This window comes from Carex rostrata, chromosome 18 (assembly GCF_964058835.1).
Source record: "Carex rostrata chromosome 18, lpCarRost1.2, whole genome shotgun sequence".
Lineage (NCBI taxonomy): Eukaryota > Viridiplantae > Streptophyta > Magnoliopsida > Poales > Cyperaceae > Carex > Carex rostrata.
In genome coordinates this window covers 9,900,251-9,921,048 of record NC_135935.1, presented here as the reverse complement: position 1 = coordinate 9,921,048, position 20,798 = coordinate 9,900,251, and the positions used below count along the sequence as shown (strand labels likewise).

At 33.1% G+C, this 20,798-nt stretch overlaps 2 long non-coding RNA genes across 2 annotated transcripts; both read right to left on the bottom strand.

Annotated features, from left to right (window-relative positions):
* Positions 1-457: 457 nt before the first annotated feature.
* LOC144569665 (uncharacterized) lies at positions 458-2,028 on the bottom strand. The gene is made up of 5 exons (XR_013516122.1): positions 1,993-2,028; positions 1,576-1,864; positions 1,333-1,444; positions 992-1,063; positions 458-890 (listed from the first exon to the last, which is right to left on the bottom strand). It is a non-coding gene; the product is annotated as an uncharacterized LOC144569665 (long non-coding RNA).
* Positions 2,029-2,574: 546 nt separating this feature from the next.
* LOC144569735 (uncharacterized) lies at positions 2,575-3,546 on the bottom strand. Its single transcript, XR_013516143.1, has 3 exons — positions 3,494-3,546; positions 2,794-3,174; positions 2,575-2,699 (listed from the first exon to the last, which is right to left on the bottom strand). It is a non-coding gene; the product is annotated as an uncharacterized LOC144569735 (long non-coding RNA).
* Between the last annotated feature and the right edge of the window lie 17,252 nt (positions 3,547-20,798).

Genomic DNA, 20,798 nt, shown 5'->3' with positions numbered 1-20,798 from the left:
GTAGGTAACAAAATTACAGACCCGGCTTTTATGTAACAAAGGGCCCTAAAAGGATATCAGTCTAATCATAGCCCTAGCAAAAAAAAGAAAAATAAAAAAACATCCAAGAAACTAAACCCAACTAACGAACAAGGAACAAGATGATATACCTGAGGGATGTGCCTTCGCTATTTGTATATCTCGTGTCACCATACGTACCTAAATGCTTCAGAGAAAAAAAAAGAATTTAAATACTCATCCCTTTCATATTTATCATTAGTGTGAATTTAGGCATTAAATAATAGCTTGACACCAGCACTGCTACAAAGTTCCACAGCATCCTTGACCCCTGGACGGCACGGATCCTTTAAAAAAAAATAAAAAAGGAAAATGGAAATTAATCGAAGGTCAAGGATATATATAAAATTACAATGAAAGGAGCATTAGAAGTTGCAAGAATACCTTGATTCCCACCCACTATTCCATGGAGAATGAGTTCTTCCTCTGACAATACCCAATTGTCCCTATTTTCCTCCTTTGGTACCGCTTCCGCATTGAGTGGTCAATACGCAAAAGCAACACATCTAAGACTAGATTCGGCCATGACTTCGATGTGTCTCTTAAATTCATTTAGCTTAAATTATACACACAGAATGATAAGTTCAAGTGTGTGTGACTTTCAATCAAGAAGCCCCTCTAATTTCTCAAAACACTTTAGTCCCTGGTTTTCAAGGAAAACACCAAGGAAAACATTGGCTACCAAATCGATGGTTACAGATGGTACCCCAGGTACCAACAAAAAAGACTGCACAACTGTTCCAATACATCATAAAATTGTAAAAAAAAAAATTAAAATGTGTACCGGTCCGAGTTTGGTCAAAATTTCCAGCATAGAATCACTTCCTAAATTACTATATCAAGCAAGAGATGAAGTCACAATTAGTGGTGATATTAGAATATCAAGAAAAAGATACACAAGGGAAAAGGAGAATAAAATGAGGGAGAAGAGAACCTTCGAAAATTGCAGCACCAATAGTTAGCATACAATGCCCTTGCCATACTGTTGCAATGAATATCATCAGCTCTGTAAAATGAATTGCCATGTTGATGATGCCCCTTGGATGCATAGGTTCCAGTTGCTGAAATAAAGTAGAATTCATGATAATATGGTTAAACGCTTTATTATTAAAATTGGAGATTAAATGTACTTGCCAATAAAATCAATTGAAACAAAGTAGAAACATATTTAAATGAAGTAGTTTAAGGTTTCAAAAATGTGACCAAAATAGTTAAATGAAATAGGTTAAGGTCAGTTTTGACCAAAATAAGGTTTAAAAAATGGGGCAAGGTTACCTAATTGAGTTTCAATTACATCCAGTTCCTGCTTAGTTGTCTACTGGAGCACAAGTCAAGGAAAATCAGCATGTCACCCAGGATAGCTAGTGCATGTGCCAACTTACTGCACCTACAGAATTGAAAATACAAACAGCTTAGGTGTACCCCAGGAACCAGATCACGACCCAAACTAGCAGCAAATCAAACAGAAAATAGATTATCGTAACACAAGATTAATTAGAAGAATAGTTCACTTACTACCTCTTCCTCATGCTAGTAGGTTGCTCTGGAAGGGACACCAAGCAAACACCTTCAACTCAGCAGTATGATTGCTAAACTGGTCACTAGGGTTGGATGTAGTGAGGTGCCATATGTGGAGAAGATTATCATTTATACCACTTGCAATGGGCACGGAAAGAGCAGACGGTGTAACCCGAGTGCTGACGTCATTGTTCAAAATTGCACCATCCATGCCACCAGTTGTGAGAATGTTTATTTTCCCAGCAAGGCACCCGACCCGGGACTGATGGATCCTTCTTGAAGTCCTGACCTGCAGATGAGAATGTGTTCGAATAATTAGTATGAAGCACATTGAAAGGAGCAAAAGATGCTAGAAATTGTTTTGGTATTATTGACATAAAATAATGGTTTAAGTGTAATAAAATTAATCATACTAACCATCTTATTGGAGGTAGAATCCCACAGCTGCAAAAACTAGCACTTCGAGGGTTGTTTTTGGGTCCCCCAAAATATTTGGCAGGCAAACTTTAAGCTGTATATAAAACTTAAAATGTAAGGTGGATAGTAGTCACTGCCGTGTAATTCAATATAAGAAATATCTTCAGTACTAACCTCATCCTTGTGAGTACCAGCATATGTAATGCCAAGACCTAGGATTGCCCCAACAATTCTGATGGTGGTATCCTCTCTATCAAGAAAACCAATAAGCAGTGCCAATGCCGGGACAATTTGAGAAGCAACGATATTAAATCATTCTCAAATAGATAGAGAGAGAGAGAGAGAGAGCGAGTACAGGATCACAATCATTCTTGATGCCACAGTAAACTATTCTAACACCCAAGAGAGCTCCAGCCACCACATGATTATCATTGCTGTGTAGGAACTTGTCAATTTGTGAAAGACCCGAGTCCACATCCCACAAATGGATCATCCCAAAAAATGAACAAAGAGTATGCAGATTCAATAAATATACTAGTAATGACATACTGGATATCAATGAATGTTTTGATCATGCCTAGAAGAAGACACAAAGTTCATACCAAGCTTGCGGCTGCACTGGCTTTGCCATGCTCCTTGTTTTTGAACAACCAACTTCCGGTGGACCCACCACTGGCAGTCTTAGCTGGGGCAGTCATCAACCTATCCTGTACAAAGAGTGCCAAAAAAGGAATATTTAAACAAAAACAATTTATAGTTAAAAGCAATACCTTACTTGAAAATATTTTTATTAAATATGACCTGGCCAAATCCAGCATTCACAAATGCATTGACAAAGGTGGCAGTTGGATTTTGCCTGGCTGAATCAAGGCTGGAGCTAGCACTTGCTCGTCCGTCAATCAAGTGCACCTAATGAATGAAGAAAGAAGTTTATTTAGCTTATTCTACGACAACATCTGAAGCAAGGGGCATGACAGGTTCAACAGGGTTCTCTTGACCTAACTTCTGAACTTCCTCGAAGGAAGAGAGTTGTCACGAGGAGTTGTTCTTGGCCAATGAAACCTCAGCTGAGCCACCTGATTCACTGATGTAAATCACGCGTTTTACCGTGTCAAGCTGGCCACTTGTGTCTATCAGCTTTTTCAATTCCTTTGGCCCACATACCACAGTTGTGGCCTCAGTCTGAAATACAGAAATAAGGATATAATAATTATAATATGAACACAAACTGTGTTTGCGGGAATCTATATTTGTTGTTTATCCTCTTTCACCTAATGTATTAAGCGGGAATATATATTTGTTGTTTATCCTCTTTCACCTAGTGTATTAAGAATTCTGGGGTCTTTTCTTGAAAAGATATTTTAATCAGACAGGCAATGCATCTATGTTAGTGCATGTTTGTTTCAAAAAGGGTTTAAAGTCATCACAATAGCTGCGAGGATAAGCAAAATTGAAACTAAAAATGCCAAATAAATAGAGCCAGAAGTTTTAGAACAAGAACCTCATTTAACGAGTGACAGAGAGCACCTTCTCCCAAGGAAGAGTAGATAGTAATGATGGTTTGCATGACCATATATTGTGCAAACCAAGGGAAGTACTGTCCATGCAAGACTTCATTAAAGTCCTTTGCCTTAGCCTCCAAATTTGAAGTTGAAATGTTGTTGACAATGAGCAAGATTTAGGATGAACCTGTCTCCCTATTTTTCATTTAATTTAAAAATAAAAAACTGAGAATGTAGTTTGGTGAGCCAATTCAATAGGTTTTTAGGAACCAAGATGAGAGGCAACAGGTTCAGTTCAGTAGGTGAAACAAATTGAACTGGGTTTATCGGATAAACTGTACCATCAAGAGAGATGCAACAGGTTCACCTACTGAACTGTACCATCATGTCAGCTGATCATTACAAATTCGATCTCAGAGAAACAGAATTGAACACAAAAAAGATCCATGAATCAAGAATTTCAACAGAGAGGAAGAGAGTGTACCGCAAAAACTGAGAATGTGGTCGATCCATCGCCAGGTACTCCAGACGAGCAGATTAAGGTAGTAGTCATCTACTATATCTGGTGCATCCAACGTTCTCTCAGCTGACTGCACAATTGAGAAAGAATAAGCATGTCACAATTCCAAAAATAAGTAATAAAAAAAAAGCAAATCGACAAAAAACTATATCTGTTTTATACCAGAACAACAATAACAGGGTATATTGAAAAAAAAAAGAACACACTGCCAGTAGTGTTTTGTGAGATGCCCTCCATCATAAGGCTTGATACAATTGCTGACATCATCCAACCTGGTTCCTCTAACATAGGCCTCCACAACTGTCATCTAATATCAAGGAATCAATTAAGTTCATACAAATACAGGAAGAGGGAGGGAGTTAAGAATCCAACACATGGACTATTATCAGATGCCATTTACATCTCATAGCTTCAGCTCATTTTGGCACATATAATTAATTAGGATTTTACTTCATGTAAATTTACCAACTAAAGGTAAAAATCAGAAAACAGCAAGACCTTGCAAGTGAAACTAGTCAAAATAAGGCTGCACTTAATAAATAAATAAAATAATAAGCACATGAAACTAGTCAAAATTTAATATTACATGGAAGATAATTATTCATATAGTCACCTACCAGTTGTACAGCAACACCACCAAGCTTAATGGAAAAACATGAATAACCGAAGATCTATTTCTTACTTCACTGAATTTCATTCCCAACTAAAATGGAACCAAAAAGTAAAACTGAAGTTGGTCAAATGCAAGAAAAACCAAAAAGAGGGGAAAAATCTTGATAGAGGATGAAAAACCAGATACCTTGATGCCCCATGAAAGGATTGCTTTCTCAGTGGGTGAACCTGTTACCTCAGCAGCTCCACCATCCTCTAACAGCACCAGATACTAGAGATCTGAAGCTTCTCTCCCCAGAAATCCTTATTTCTGCGTCTTAAACCCTAAACCCTGAGATAACGATTACTAAATTACGAAATTGAAGCCTAAATCGAAAATAAAGAATCAAGGGGAGAAAGAGATGCTATCTCACCCCTCAAACTCGAGATTTTCGAACTTCGACCAATTCTGTCGTGTGAGAGGGTTTGAAAGGCCGGCTCCTCCTCCTGACGGCCGCTTCTGGCGTTCTCTCCTCCCCGACATCAGATGCGTTCTCTCCTCCTCACGCTCCCTCTCCTTCGCCTCCTCTCCCGCGATCGCTCTCAATCGCTTGTCTCTCTCTCACACGCCTGCTCTCTCCCGCGATCGCTCTCGCTTGTCTCTCTCTCTCTCTCTCGCACGCCTGCTCTCTCGCAAGGTTTGTGGTTTCAGAAAAAAACTTCGGCCCACAACTAGCCAGCCAGGGAGAGCTCTCAGCTAGCTAGTCACTCAGAGCCTCAGAGGTAGAACTCGGTGAGATTTTTGAAGCTGTAAATATCTCATTAATGAAGAAAGTCGGGAGCTGACCTATAAGTAGGTACCCGAGGCCCTTTGAAAATTCAGGAGTATAACCCAATCTTTTATTTGGATCTGTGCCGTTCCCTCTGTGTTTGGCACGAATATTAAGGAAATCCGACGGTGAGGATGAAAACTCAAATATTATATTGCTGTAGAAAATCCGGACCCCTTATTGGTCTGAGGCGGGACTGGTATAGTGCCAGACATAATTTTGCGTGTAGAGCAAGCCATTTGCGTGTAGACCTTCCCATTTCAAGAAAAAGGCCTCAAAAGATCTAAAAAATATTAATCTTTGTGGCGATATCTCAAAAAATAATATCTGTTATAAATGATATTGATTTGATTTGATTCGGCAGCAGGTCTTTGCGTGTAGAGCAAACTATCTATTTTAGTTCATTTTTATTATACTAATTCTATAATTTTTATAAATTTCGTTGCAATTATGTTTTCAAATTTTTTAATTTCAATAAGAATTTTCACAAATAATGTATTAAATCGGATAAAATTTTACTATTAATGACAGGCACTAAAAATACTAATAGATTAAATAAATCTACTAAATTATTTATTTTACACGAATAACAAAGTTGTAAAAAAAATTTATTGTTAATGATTGTCATCAAATATAGTTGTAAATATATTCTAATAGATAGCGTCTACAAAGCACTTTTCAAACTATGATTAAAATCTCTAGCAAACACTTTCCAATATATACTTATTAATAAAGCAAATTTCTGATTTCAATTCATTATTAAAAAAAAACACAATATCTATAAATATAGTTAATTTAGACTAGAGCTTTTAATTTGAGGCATTTTATTATGCGCGAAGAAAACCTCGTAATTCATCATTACAATTTTGTACTGTAATATACATTTTATGGAGACTAGAGTTAGTATAACTTTTCTCTATACAAATTATTAGATTTAGAATTTTTTTAGAAGAAAACCCAAACTATTTTTTGTTCTACTTGAAAAAAAAAATAGTACATAACAAAAATCAGATTTGCTAATTATCAGTAATCTGGACACTTATATAATAGTAACATATTTAAAGAGTATATATGGTGAGGCCTCGGTGAAAATTATCTTTAAAATAAAATAGTAAATAAAAACACAAATCCAATCAATACTCATGTTTTGTTATTATTTTTTTTTTATACCAAGAGAATAATATAATATATAATACAAGGCTGAAATCCTAACAAAACAGCCTAATTTTTATTTAATTACTTAATTATAAAATAATAATAATAATAAAAATTAAATGAGCAAGTTTAAGACATTTCTTTCAAAGTAAAGCAATTAATAACTAGAAGAACTTAAAAATTTATAATCTCTTTATCAATGCACAATATAATTATTTAGTACTCTGTTTTTATTTTTATTTTTAAATAAAGAAAATAACCAAACGACTTAACCTACATATATAGTTGCTAATTAGAGAATATCATATCCTTGAAAAATTGAATATAATTTAAAAAAATCATGATGATAGGATTAAAGTTGATGTACCATGTGAATGAGATAAATTTTTAATTTTCTACATTGGTTTTTTGTATTTTTGTAATGCAATAAAGCACTGCAACTTATTTTTATTATTTATTATTTAGTATAGTCCGTTAAATGAAGAAAATGCAAAAAAAATGTTAAGCGTTAGGTGTAGAAGACTAGCAATTAATGTATGGCATAGGGTCAATCTGATGACGAAAACCCCGAGATTTTTATTTTTACCCAAAAAATAAATTATTTTATTATAAATAACCAAAATCACGACAAAATTTTATTTCTACCCAAACCGTAAATAATATTTACGGTTTGAATTCTTAATTCGAACCGTAAATAATATTTACGGTTCGAAGTCACAATTCAAACCGTAAATAATATTTACGGTTCGAATTAAGAATTCAAACCGTAAATAATATTTACAGTTCAAATTAAGAATTCAAACCGTAAATATTATTTATGGTTCTAATTCAATGCCACTCACGATGTCACAGCCGCTTCCCCTCTTGCCTACCTCCGAGCCGGACCTCGCCGTATCATCAACTTTGATGCGTCTAAGGTTTGTGCTGCAATTGTCACATGCGGCGGGCTGTGTCCCGGGTTGAATACGGTGATAAGGGAGCTGGTAGTGGGTCTGACTGAGCTGTATGGTGTGAAGGATATCTATGGTATACCAATGGGATACAGGGGGTTTTACACGGCAGATCCAATTAAACTGGATCCACGTTCGGTGCATGATTGGCACAAGAAGGGTGGCACTATGCTCACAACCACACGAGGCGGGTTTGATCTCCAGAAAATTGTTGATGCAATCGTGAAACATGGATACAATCAAGTGAGATGCTTGATTCATATTTTTGCTAAGTTTAAATATTTTTCTAACACAATTAACAGCACATAGTAAATATTGTGACATAGGCATCATCGACCGATCGTTTGGTTTTGATACGGCTGTTGAATTAGAACCGTAAATAATATTTACGGTTTGAATTCTTAATTCGAACCGTAAATATTATTTACGATTTGAATTGTGACTTCGAACCGTAAATATTATTTACGGTTCGAATTAAGAATTCAAACTGTAAATATTATTTACGGTTTGGGTAGAAATAAAATTTTGTCGTGATTTTGGTTATTTATAATAAAATAATTTATTTTTTGGGTAAAAATAAAAATTTCGGACGAAAACCTGCTGAATATGTAGCTCACGATTCGATTCAATGATTAGCTTTTCTTGATTGATGTACAAGTAGGACCTTAATTCATGCATAGTTTTTATTATACGTTTTGTTGGACTTATTTTATTACTTATGTTGCTTAATTTTGTTTTTTGTAATAATTCTAGAGTTGATGTAGAAACTAATGCAGGATGGTACTGGTTTCATACCATTATCACAAAACCTCGTCTTAAAGTGTTAACTTGATCTTGTACAAATAGAACAACAAATGATAATTGTAAAGAATAAATATTAAGAAGTCTTCGTTTTCTGTAACTTTTATAGAACATAAGGTTTTTGAACATCAAGCTCGTTTAAATAAATGTCAAAATAACATTTATAACACTTTAATGAACCATCCATGAGAAAAACTAATTTAGCCTAAAAAAAATTTAGACCACCTCTTGTACCAAATTTTATTTTTTTATCATCTCTAAAAACACAAATCAAATGGCTCTATTTTCTTGAAAGTTCAATTTTTACCCCGCAGTTTCAAACTGAACCAAATTTGGGTGTCTAGACCAAATTTTTTTTTAAGGGTTCAAACTGCGGACTAATCTCCAATCTCCAGAGGAAAATAAATAAAAAATACCACAACAATAGCCGCAGCTGCTCTCTACAATTATTTGTTATTGCTTTCTGGTGAAATAGTTGTTTTGGATGTTTAACAATAAATAAAAAAAACATGCATAATTTAATCAACACCTCATATTTAAATTAAAGACAAATTTACATATTATAGTCAGTCTAATTTGTCATATGTTTGTGCGCGTCAAGGATTTATGAACATTAATTGAGTTATGAGAATAATTATAATCTTATTTATTTTCACGTAATATTTTAATTTATATTTGATTTAGTTGAAGCATGACAATTTTTGTTATAGAAAATAACATTCCCGGGGCTTCATAAAATTATAACGCTAACATTAGGTTATCTTAAAATATGGATGTGTGTTTTCGGGCCGAGGCATGCATAATTAATTGGAATTAATTGACCTCAATTAAAAAAAAATTATATATGATTTTTTATATAATTTAGAATAATATTTCATAGGGCATATAAAGTTGATCATCATTCTCAGCATATGGAAATTTTATATGATTGATTTCATTTGCATTTGATCCTCATAGTTTGAAAATCTTATTTCATTTATGATGTAATTGTACTTTTGGTTGGTCGCGTGACATGGTTCTTATTGGGTTGATGGATGGTTCTTCCTCAAATTGAGCAAATATTGTGAGGTACACAAAAAGTGAATTAATTTTGATTGAGGAAATGAGAAAGAGAGAGATTATAAACTGGGATTAGAGTGGGTGCTACATTAAGATCTCAACAGTTGTTGAGCATCAAAATTATGAAGCTGAAAATTAATTGTGTTGGACATTTTTTTTCATAAAAAGGTCTCAACATTAATGGCAGCTGCTTTACCGTACAACTATAGTTACAAACTGTTTAGTTTAGGTACGTAGTAAGAAAATGTCACATGAGTTGCTAATATGAACATTTTCAGCAATAGATAATCCACCTTGATGATACTAACTATTATTCTTCTAGCATAAAATAACTCCACAACATATTCCCATTGACAGTCACTGTCAATGTATTTGGATAAGAGAAGGAAATTTAACTTAATGCAACCCTAGAAGAAGGATGCCTTTCCCTTCCACTTATGAAGTCATCAGAGTTGCTCTTGTCAGTTGGCATCAACCAATAAACTGTTATTTATAATTAAATTGATGGATTATAGTACATAAGACATTTAAATTTTTTTTTTGAAGAAAAATAATGGTCACACCCATATTTGATTGATAGTCGTGGTTACAATACGATTGCAACTGCCGTGCAGAAATTAAAAAACAAGTTGCTCAAAAACAATTGAGCTAGAAAGAGAAATAATGCATGAAAGTGAAAACTAATTAAAGAATAAAGAAAAATAAACAACAACAACAACCAAGCCTTTAGTCCCAAACGAGTTGGGATAGGCTAGAAATGAAACACAATCACATCAAACAATAAAGATAAGTAATAATAAAGTAGTCATGAAATAAAAGTAATAAAAATAAAAGAGAAAGTGAAAGTGATATTAATAATACTAATACTAATATTAACTATATTCTACCTAATCATAGAGGTCAAAGTCCTAAATAATCCCTTTGACTCCAACTTTTTACTCCTATGACCTAAGGCCTATAATACTATCTCTAAATAATCCCTAACCAGCACTAGGTCATGGTTTTGGTACGTGGATCGCTAGCTTCCACGCGCTCCTGTCCGAAGCCGACTCCTTATCTATATTCCACTCCTTCAAGTCTCTTTTTACTGCTTCGTCCAAAGAAAAATAAGTTAACAAAATTCTGCAAAGTAAGCTAAAGGCGTCATAATAGGCAATTGTTAAAGTAAGCTAAAGGCTGTCGGTCGCATTTTTTGACAAAGTTGTGTCACTTCCTCTAATAGGTCCGTCGGTGTTTTGGTGGAGTCTCTTAAGGTCCTTGCACATCTCTCCCTCCATATATATATATATGGGTCTAATGTTACATGTTTGATACATTTATTGTTTATTTTTTTCAATATTGAACTACTCGCTTTCATTCACGGAGTCATCAAACACTAATAGCGATCCTCAAAATATTTCAAACTATTTCTAAGTACATTTGCTTGCACTGATATATATAACTTGTTGCATGAAAAATTATCAACTCGGATTTTTCGACTATTATAAAAAAAAATGTAAACCAATCTTAACTTTTTAACTGTGAAAAGATTTTTGTACGAATGTTCGTTATACAACAATATTTTTACAGTGCATCATATGCAAAACTACCATAATTTTTTTAAATAAATATTATAAAAGACATATTTTGAAAAAAAAAATTAAGTAAAAAAAGTTGATAATGTGGTCGTGCCATGTACCATTGTACCGAGAGAGTAAATTGTTCAAGTCTCTATGCAGAGTCTTGCTACTACCGAGAGATTAATTTTATATGTAATTAAATTAATTAAATTCACAAAGTTCATAAAACTTATTCAATTTTGAATAATTTGGAAACATGAAGATCATAAGCTTTTATTTATTTGATTGGCGCATAATTTAGTTTGCATAATTTATAAGAAAGAAATGGTTGGGAATGGCCGGCTGCCGGTTATCTTTTAATGACAAATTTGTAACTAGCTTGGGATGTACAAAGTATTAATGACATACCGTAATTAGGTAGCGTATCATCACATCAACGAAAATTGTAAATAGCTCGAAAAAATTGTGATAGTTTATAATATCGACAATGAAGAAAGAAATGATGAAATTTTGACATTTAAGAAAAATGTGATAGTTTTTAATATCTAGAGGATGTTATAAATAATTACAGCCTGCTTAACGAAATCTAATTATTCTCTGATTATATACAATGGCCAAAAAAAAAAAAAAAAAATTCTAGACTTCATAGTCCATCGCGGCCAGAAAATACCTAAACTTCATATTCTATCATGGCCAAAGAATACCTGAACTTCATAGTCTATCATGGCCAGAGGGGCAGGAAAAAAAATATGTTGTTTTGGTCTATGACGAACCGTGCTAGAACAAGAGGAATCTATTTGTTTCACGGTGCAAAGCTCCCCATCACTTTCTCAAGTTCTCACATTGTGAATTATAGCTTCAATCTATATGAGTTATATATGAACATATATTTTTTTATTGTCTTAGTTTTGAAGTTTTAATTCTGATCTTCAATAAAAAAGAAGCTAAAATTTTTATCTCTAAAGTACCCTTCGGTAATATTTATAAGCCGGATATATATTTGAAGCCATTTAATTTTGATTTGGCGATCATGATATATAACAGTTAAAGCAAACACATTTATAGCAACATATACAGACTCTCTCCTCCTACATAATTAAATTATAATGAAAAGCAAACTTCAGAGCGTATAATCATGTGTTGGAGTTCCCTCTTCATCTTTTATCCCACAATTTTAGGAGAAATATATAATTTGAAAATCAAATTTCATATGCCAGAGAGCTTGGTTTTTTTTTTTACCCCTCAGTTCGTGATGGACTATGATGTTCAGGTATTCTCTGGCCGTAATGGACTATGAAGTCGAGACTTTTTTTTTCACTGTTTAGTTAGAAAGTAATTAGATTTCGCTAAGCAGGCCGTGATTGTTTATAAGGTCCTCTGTACGTTATAAACTATTACGTTTTTTCTAGATGTCAAAATTCCTCCATTTCCTTTACTATTGTCGATATATATATATATATATTTTTTTTTATTAATAAAAATTTCGAGAAATGTGCTGTCCCTCCAACTCTAATTCAATATGTACCAAACTCATTCAATTTTATACAGTTTAAGTGTATTATGGATAGGTAGATATATATATTTTTTTAATCATTGGTTTGATAGATGAATCGTCACAAAAACGACTTAGTTATCTACAGCCCTCGAGTACAAAACTCATGGGTTGGAACTTGGGAGCATGCTGAGAAATAACAGGCTTTAACAAAGAAAAGTTGATAAGCTCCAGTCCAATCCAGTCCAGTCCAGTTCAGTTCAGTCCACAAAAGTAAGACCTTCACGCACCTTTATTCACATCAGCAGCTCCAGTCCACAAAAGTCAAGCCATTCAGCATTAAAAACAATTTATTATTCAATGATAAAATATTTGGTAATCTGAATATACTGATATATTTTTCAAAATCAGATCCAAACTTTTGAATTTTTGTAATTACATTCAGAATTTAATGAAATATATTTGCAACTATGCACCCAAACAGAATGTTACTGTCATAAAATATATATATATATATATATATATATATATATATATATATATATATATATATATATATATATATATATATATATATATATATATTTTATTAACAAAATGAATCTGCCCAGTACAATTGAGTTTAATCAAACATCTGATGATGTATTCCGCTGTATATGTACACAAATCATTGGATATACATATAACTATTTTTTTAATTATAAAACAGGTAGAAACACTAAAAAAACATAAAGGACAATGAATGAAGAAATGTTATTAAATTAGAATTATAGTCCAACAAGACAATTTGGTTTACATCCTACAAATTTTAACAACTTTTTTACAAAAGGAACTTCATGAATTACTTTGTACGGGTTAAAATAAAAAAATTTGAAAGAAATAAATAAGTATAGGTCAGTTGGATTTACTTTACCAATATTGTTGTGTTGCTTCAAAATACTGCACCGGTCTCTATAGTCGTCAAAGTTAATTGCTAATTTTGGACAGTAAAAATTATGAACCTAAAAATACTTGCAAAACAATTTCTTCCATGAAGAGAGGAATGTAATAATTTTTATGAGGTTCCTCTTACTATGTTCGAATTCATGTTAACCAATTCAGCCAAGCATTAAGATATATATGTTCAAATTTATGTTATTAAAACAATCAGTAAATACACTAATTTATTTAAACGAAATTTTATTTATTGAATGGAAATATTATAACCGGTGTGTTATTAAATGCGGCCACATTAAATTAAAACGTCCATGTGAAGTATTATGCATTTCATGTAAATATTATATAATTTATTAAAAAAATCTTAATGCTTAACATGGACATTTTAATTTAATGTGACCACATTTAATAACACGTCGGTTACAATATTTCCATTCAATAAGTAAAATTATATTTTGTTTAATTAAATAAATTAGTGTATTTTATTGATTGTTTTAATAACATAAATTCGAACATATCTTAATGCTTGCATGAGTTGGTTAACATGAATTCAAACCCAGCAACAATAACCCCAAATTCCAAAAACTAAGCAAGAGCTAGAAAATGAAAAATTAACAATTTATGCTAAAGTATTGAAGTTAATATTAAAGGAACTAGAGGAAGACAACAATAATATGAGAACGAAGCAAGTATTGAAAAATATGAATAGAGAATAGAGTAGTTCTTAAATTAAAATATTAAATAATACTGTGTAAAAGAATAATTAAAGTTGTTTGTAAATATCAGCCCACTATTGTTTTTAATTGGAGCAAAGCATCCATTAGTTATTGTATCATGCATGCACCAAATTTATACAACTTTTCAGGCTCTCAATGACGTATTACGTTAATGGCTTTAAAATAATGAGAAGATATATAAGCAGAAGTGCAATGCTAATTAAATAGATCTTATTTATATTTTAAATTCTTTAACAATGATATTTCGACATAAATTTATTGACAATTTTATGCATGCTTAATTTGTGAGCGCATATGTTTACAAGTTATGCTTAATTCATGCTTTCAAAGAGCAAGAAAACATTTATTTTTGTTTTTAAAGAACAACAAATCTGAATTCATACAGGGCATATTCACAATTTATTATGAACCCATTGTTGTGCTCAACATATACACATTTTGACAGAGCTGTTTTTAATTCATACAGGGCATGAGCAGTAGAGTCAAAATGTATACCCGTGCTCAACAAGTTAATTTCATTTTGAATTTCGGAACATTTAATCCAGTCTTATCAATTTCTCAGCTGTTTGATTGCATTAATTTATATAGTTAAAATTAATCAATTCAAGCCCCAGATTGTATTTTTGTATAAAATAAAATAGTGTTAATTTCTCTTTCTTTTCTCTTCTCTACTCTCCGTTTCGCTAGCTCCGCTCCAAATTTTATATTACGAAGCAAGCAAAAGAGCTTTAATTAATGCTTCTCTTTTACTTAATTATAATATTATTGGATCATATGTTATTATCTTCTTTTTGTCCCTTTCTTTTTTTATTCATTGATCGAGCTTTTCGATCCTTCTATTTAATTTTACGGCAGTAATTAAATTGTGGATGCATATATATATAGGACGCGCAAGTTACGATACATTAATTAATTATCAAACAAAAACGAATCATATATATATATATATATATATATATATATATATATATATATATATATATATATATATATATATATATATATATATATTTCTTTTTGAATCATATATATATATATTTCGAATCGAGCTATTATTTGATATCATTAGATTCGAATCGAGCTATTATTTGTTTCTTATAATATGTCTCCGTTGCAACGCACGGGTATAATACTAGTATATATATATATATATACACACACTACCGATTGAAGGCAAATTTGAAAGCACCTACAAGTTAATGCTAGCTACATGTTACATCTCTACAAAAAAATATATATATATATCGTAAAACGTTATGTAACGTTTTTCACTGTAAAACTTGATAAAAATGACAATTTTATGAAGGCTGGATTCAATTAAAACGTCATAACATTTTCAGAAAATGTTGTAACGTTTTATACACTAAATTATGTGTTTTATACACTATTTTCTGCGTTTCTCACCAGCTGAATCGTTATAACGATTTACCAAAACGTTATAACGTTTTATGCAACGATTCTGAGGTTTATTTGCCTAAATCCTGTGTTTCTTCCTCTCCCACTTCATTTCCTTTCCCTGCCTGATGTGAGCTCCGCCCTATGCCGACGGATGACTATGTGCAGCCACAGGGTGAAGAGACACGAAGCAGTGATGAGCATATCTCCACACATGAGGATTCCGCCTCAAAGGAAGCTACACCAATTGTACCAAGCGACCCTGCCAAACAAGCAAATCTATCTCAAGATGAGCCACCAAAGGTAAGTGCACAGGTACCTCTTTACATTCCTCCTCATAAATTCGCACATTTTCCTGGCAGGCTTAAGAATGAGAGAACTGACATACAATTTGCTAAATTCCTTGAATTGTTGAAACAACTGCATGTGAACCTACCATTAACTGAGGTAATGACCCAAATGCCGGTTTACACCAAATTTTTCAAGGATATTCTTTCAAATAGGCGTAAGCTTGAGGAAGTACAAATGGTATCCTTAGACTCAAATGGTAGTGCCATGGTAATGAATGAATTGCCCAAAAAGTTGGATGATCCGGGTAAATTTTCCATACCATGTTCTATAGGAAATGTCCAATTTAAACGTGCACTCTGTGATCTAGGGGCAAGCGTAAGTCTTATGCCTAAGTCGGTTTATGATAGGTTAGGTGTTGGGGAACTTAAGCCAACCAGAATATCTATCTAATTGGCAGACCAATCGGTCAAGTTACCTCTAGGAGTGGTAGAGGACTTGCCAATTCAAATTGGTAAATTCTTTGTCCTAATATATTTTGTTGTGGTTGACATGGATGAGGACACTCATACACCACTCTTGTTAGGTAGACCATTTCTCAATACACCAAAAACTGTGATTTATGTTCATGATGGAATTATAACAATGAACATTGGTGAAGAAAAATTGACATTCGATATCAAAAGATCTATGAGATATCCATCTAACGATCAAAGTGTTTTTAGTGTTGATATTCTTGACAGGTTGATAGATGAAGAGCTCATAAACAACTGGGAGAAAGGTTCCGTTGAGTATTGGATGGATCAGGAGTGCGAAAAAGCCAAAAAATCGAGCTCTGTTGACCTCATTGCGGCCCGAAATGAAGCCTTTTGCGGTCCGCAACAACATCAGGCAGAGGGCGTGAATCAGACAGATCCCATTACGGTCCACAATGAATGTATTGCGGCCCGCAATGAACCCTTCCCAGATGACCTGACGCATATTCTGAGCCTGATTCTCCAAGTTTCAACCATTGAGATCCTTCCCAACTTTACTGAAATCTCGGAGAATGACAAACTTGAGTCGGATGTGCAAAAGAAGCCGGTGGAAACATCTGAAACCGACAAATCTCGAGAAAATCGACACAAAATGGAGCAATGGGGAGGCCGCCCTCCTGATCCTCCACCTAAGCATTAAGGCGCACCACCACCACCTTCCGCCAATAGAGTAGTCCATGTTTCTTCCTATTTACTTTTGTTTATTTTTTAGGTATTGGGGACAATGCTTAATTTAAGCTTGGGGGATGGGAAGAAATTGTATCTTTGCATGCATGTTTTTCAAAATTTTTAGGATTTATAACCTTAATTTTTACTTGACCATGAATAGGATTTGTGATTTTAAACTTAATTGCTTGAAATTGCGAATTTGTCAAGATGTTTTATGAGGTTATGAAAAATAGAGTCTTGCATAATTGGACTTAATTGTTTGAAAATGCATAAAGTATAAAATCATGTTTAATTTTTTTTTGTGTTAAAAGTTAGCAAAAAATAAAACCCTTGAAATTTTAACAAGTTTTTAGTAATACCCTTGGAATAATTTGAAATAACCACATACTTTGGCGAAAAACTTTGTGGAAATAAAGGTTTAAGAAATTAGAAATTTAGGGATTTAAATTTATTTTTTTGAAAATGCAACTTGTTTGGGAAAAACAAATTTAGAAAGATCGGGATATCCATAGGTATGATTTAATGCCTAAGGATGTGTGTATTCATGATATTTTGTAAAAATGTTGAAAAATTGTGTAAAATTGAAAATTTTTAGAAAAGAAAGACTTCGTTTGCTTATGTTACGGCGACATGACGTACTTATAGCAATGAGTCATAGACACTTTGCTCCGCTAGTTTGCCCGATAAAGTGACCGGGTTTGCACTAACCATGTAGGTTCGTGTCATGGAAGGGTTGAACCAAGAGCATGCAAATGCACTTTTGAATTAAAACGGTTGGGTATAGATTAGCTACCTATAACTAGCCGGTTTTGTTCTAAGGATAAAGATTTATAGTGTCATAAAATAAAACCAACAAAAGAAAAATAAAATTTTGCATATATCAACACACGAAGTCTGCGACTTTCTAACCTAAGTTTGATTCAAGCTTGGGGGATTTTTAAAAGAATTTTCGCAAATAAGAATGCATTTTTTGTAACAAATTTAGATATCCGAAATTTACAAATTCTAAACCTTTAAGGAAATAAAAGTTAGAGTAATTGAATTGTGGGGTGAAGCATGATTAACCAAGGGTTGCACTTTAAATTTGTACAAAATTTACGTTGAGATTTTTAAATTTTGGCAAGATCATACAAATTTTTTGATCGAATTGTAGTCCAAGTTTAGATATTGCTTGAGGTCAAGCAATGTTCAAGCTTTGGGAAATTTGATAAGCTGAAGTTGTATCTATTGAAACCTAGGGTTTGTTATGTAAATTAAGCCAAGTTTTGATTAAATTAGGTTTAATTAGGTTAGAAATGTCCAAAAGTTCAAGTTACTGCCCTAGTTATGTTTGTTCTACAGGTAATCAAGTGTTTGGAGCTTAACGAAGCAAAACGGGTGAGTTAGCACGAAGATTGGAGCTTCTGCCAACATGCATTGCGGCCCGGAATGGATCCTTTGCGGCCCAGAACCAAGCAAGTCAGAGCATTTCTGCACCTTTATTGCGGCCCGCAAGGACCTTTATTGCGGCCTGCAATGCCCTCTCCAAAATTCTTCTGCGCAGTCTGATTAACTGCCTCCATGCATTGCGGCCCGCAATGAATGTATTGCGGCCCGCAATTAGGTCGGTTCAGAGCCCGAATTTGCTATTTTTGGTTAGTTATTTCTAGGTTTTGGAGGGGGATAAAAAGAGGACCTGTAGAACAGATTGAGTACGTTTTTTTAGGCAGAATTTCTGGTTTTAAACAAGGAAAAGCAAGGAAAAGCAAGGAAGAGAGAAGGAGGAAGAAGAGAACACCATTGATCAACCGGTTTTATTGTTTTCTTTCCTTTGGAACTCTTTTATTCTTTTGATTTGTGCTTTAGCCATGACTGGCTAAAGGCTTTTCTAGGGTTGATTAAGGTTGTACTTGAAACTTTTGTTATGATTTAGTTGGTTTTATTTTATATATTCTTGTTCTTTGTTATGATATATTCTTTATTTTAATTGATTGTGAAGACTTAATCGAAATCACATGAAACCCTAGGATTTGGTATTTGCAATTGAGAAATTGAATATTAGGTCCAGACCATAATGCTGGTAGCTACTACCATGCTTTTCAAAAAAGGTCCAGACCATAAGAAATAGAGTATTTGATAGGCTAAGTACCGAGAGGTGACGCTTGTCTTATATGGGCTTCACCCAATAGTTTAGAAAATTGTGCCAAGTACCGAGAGGTGAAAGATAGTTTTCTAGATCAATTGGGACAGTAAGAACTTAATGACTTTAGATTAGAGTAGCCAAGTACCGAGAGGTGACGTTTATTCTAATTTAAAGATGGTATTAATATAGAGATATCCCTTTGTACCTACAACACCCAACTGTGCCTTCATAACTAAAAGAATAAATTTAATAAACCAATTAGTCATAACACTAGTGGATAGGAACCCTAAGAAACCCTAATTTCTCATACTTGTTAAAAATTCAGATTTTGCTTTAAGACTTTAGTTTAATTCATTTTAATCAAAACCAAACCAACCTTTGAACAAACAAAAACATTTTTTACTTTCTTTTACTAAATTAAATTGTTAGGTTAGATTTGATATTCCAACTTGTCCCTGTGGAGACGATCCCTAAGTACTACTCGACAAGGTTGTACACTTGCAACCGAATTGAGCGTAAATTAGGATTTATTACTTGTATTGTAATTATTCACACCAGTGGCTTAATAAATAGTAAACAAATTCAGAAAAATGTAAAATTTTGTCTCTAAGCACAATTTAATATGGAGAACATGCAACTTGAACGGTTCGGATCGACGTTTTGAACTTTGAAAATTGAAAAATGAATTGGTAGCACCAAAGCTCAGGAACTACCACTTTGATCTTAGCCAACCTCTATATATATATATATATAATATATATATATATATATATATATATATAGATATAATTCGTTAAAGCAAATCTAGAAGAAAATATAAGTAATAATACTCATCAATCAAAACTCGTCCTTAAACATATTTGGTACAACGATCTGCCTTAGTATTTCAAATGTAATTAAATACTCAATTTATAATATCATCTCCTAATTTTTTTAGCTTAAAGTCAAAAGTTGCAATTGGAAAATACTCCGAGCATGTTTTGACCAAAAAAATTATTACCCTCTTTCCGCCAAAAAAAAACTATTCAAACTTTCTGATTGGATCATAAAATATTGCTTTGACCATTGACCGACAACATAATTTTATGATGACTATTTTAGCTTCAAATTTCTGGAAATTTTTAATCAAATATAATCTCATTCTAAATCCATTATTTCACGAATACAAAGCTATCAAATAACTTAAACTACAGAGATATTCGGTTTGAAAACTGAAACTATATATGAAGTTACATAACCGAAACATGAGAAGGATAACACCATTCAAACGATAGCTATATATATTATAATTGGAAGAAAAAGAACTAGCCTTTCCTGATCCCCGTGAGCTCGCAGGAAGAAATGCACCTCATGATCAAGTCATTAATTAATTAAAAGTTAAAAAGGAAGGGAGTGTCTGCGTAAAGCATGCAGAAGCTCTACTTTCAACCATTTTATTAAAAAAGTAGGTTGTTTTGAAAAAAGCATCCGATGTTCTCCACGCCGCACTAAAATAATTAACGTTGTAGATTTTGGTCTGATTAATTCACACGTACTGGCGCAATTCTATAAATATATGCAATTAATTGTTTACTGATTACAACAATAATTCAATCATTGGTTCAGTATCTCCTATCGATCGTAAAGATGGTTACAGTATTAGAATCAGCAGAGAATCCTTAATT